General features: G+C 46.4%; 1 pseudogene; it reads left to right on the top strand.

Annotated features, from left to right (window-relative positions):
- The first annotated feature begins 1,445 nt into the window (after positions 1-1,445).
- Positions 1,446-1,698, top strand: LOC108301002 (annotated as a pseudogene).
- Positions 1,699-2,209: the final 511 nt, after the last annotated feature.

Below are 2,209 nucleotides of genomic sequence, written 5' to 3'. Positions count from 1 at the left end.
GGCTCACTACAACCTCTGCCTCAGCCTCCCAAGTAGCTAGGATTCCAGGCACCCACCACGCTGCCTGGCTAATTTTTGTATTTTCAGTAGAGACGGGGTTTCATCATCTTGGCCAGCCTGGTCTTGAACTCCTGACCTCAGGTTATCCACCTGTCTCGGTCTCCCAAAGTGCTGGGATTATAAGTGTGAGCCACTATGGCCAGGCTTGTTCCCTGTTTTAAGCAGCTTTGTCCTTCTCTGAGGTGGGGCCTGGGGCAGAAGGACAGGTCAAGCAGCTTGAGCTGGTCCCAGGTATTGTCTCCAGGAATGTGTGCTTTAAAAAAGAGTGATCCTTGCACTGTACTGCAGGATGTAAAGGTTTAAGTCTGAATATTTCTTTGATCTTAAAATAAATGGGTTATACAACTCACGAAGCCTTGGAGAAAAAAGGCGCAGCGTCCCTTCCGTGCCTCCACCTTGCTCGGTGACCTTGGGGAAATCATGTAACCAAACTACACATAGTTTTCCTCATATGCAAACTTGAGATAATTTCATCTGCCCTATACACTGCCTAGGTTGGTATGAGGGTTAAATGAGGTAATTGACGTGAGTGTGCTTCCTGCAGATGTTTTTACCGCCTTTTACAAATACCATGTAAGAACCCTAATCTAGCTGTGGAACTGAACCCACAATTGGTCTTTGAGCCATAATATCCAACACTCAGTTTTTCCCTAGGTGATATTTGTCCTCTGTCTGGATTAAATTCTGTTCTCTTTGTTTTTGATAAGGTCTCCAGTTTGTAAGGTCACTTGGAATTCGGGTCCTTTGTGCCCAGATTGTTGGCTGCACCACTCACTCACCTCCTATAAGTTAATACAGCTACTCTTCATTAGTCATGTGCTATCTGGCAGGCACTGAGCTAGACACCACTGACAAAATGGTGAATAAGAAACTCATTGGCCAGGCAGTGGCTCACGCCTGTAATCGCAGCACTTTGGGCTGAGGTGGGTGGATCACTTGAGGTCAGGCTTTTGAGACCAGCCTGGGCAATATGGTGAAACTGTCTCTACTAAAAATACAAAAAGTATCTGGGCGTGGTGGCACACACCTGTAGTCCCAGCTACTTGGGAGGCTGAGACAGGAGAATCAATTTAACCTGGGAAGCAGAGGTTGCAGTGAGCCAAGATTGTGCCACCACACTCCAGCCTGGGCGACAGAGCAAGTCTCCATCTCAAAAAAAAACAGCAAAAAAAGAGATTTACTAAGTCTGCCCCCAGTAAGCCTGCATGCTGGTAGGTACGGGAGGACAGAAGATAACTTACTGCACAACCAGCATCTGGCTGGGCTCCTGGTACTCAGTGGACTTATGTTCTAAGACATGAGATGGCAACCAAGAAATAAACAAAAAATAATTATGTGCTTTCTCTGCTCACATGCGGTGTGGTGGCAGCAGGTGTGGCCTCAACATGCAGAGCAATGATAGTGAGTTTGTGGACGTGTATGAAATGCTCCACCAGCAACCGCATCATCAGCACCAAGGACCATGCCTCCACCCAGATGAATGTGGCTGAGATTGACAAGGTCACGGGCAGGTTTAACAGTCAGCTTAAAACCTACGCTCTCTGTGGGGCCATTTGAAGGATGGGTGAGTGAGATGACTCTATTCCCCGATTGTCCAATGCTGATGGCATCGTCTCAAATAATCTTTATTTTTCTTGAGATGAGGTCTCCCTGTATTGTTCAGGCTCAAGTGCAGTGGTTCAATCTTGGCTCACTGAAACCTCTGCCTCCCAGGCTCAAGTGATCCTCCTTCCTCAGCCTCCTGCGTAAGGACCACAAATATGCAGCACTACGCCCAGTGAATTTTATTTTGGTAGTGACAAGGTTTTGCTGTGTTTCCCAGGCTGATCACGAACCCCTGAGCTGAAGCAATCCGCTCACCTCGGCCTCCCAAAGTGCTGGGATTACAGGCATGAGCCACCATGGCTGGCCTCAAATAACTATTAACTAGAGAGAATCATGAATGTGGAATATTTGTCATAAATAAATAGTGAAAACCTAAGAAGAGTAATTATTATTCCTATGTTGGTAATAAATCTAAAATGAACCCGAGGACAAGGCTGGGATCAAAGTTGGGGGACAACTTAGGTAAGATGATAAAGGATGAAGAAGGTGACATTATTGCTGAGACTCAGCAAAGCCAGTTATGCAGAGACCTGGGAGAAGAACA

This window comes from Cebus imitator, unplaced genomic scaffold (assembly GCF_001604975.1).
Source record: "Cebus imitator isolate Cc_AM_T3 unplaced genomic scaffold, Cebus_imitator-1.0 Scaffold31, whole genome shotgun sequence".
NCBI classification, from domain to species: domain Eukaryota; kingdom Metazoa; phylum Chordata; class Mammalia; order Primates; family Cebidae; genus Cebus; species Cebus imitator.
This window is presented reverse-complemented; position numbering and strand designations above follow the sequence as displayed.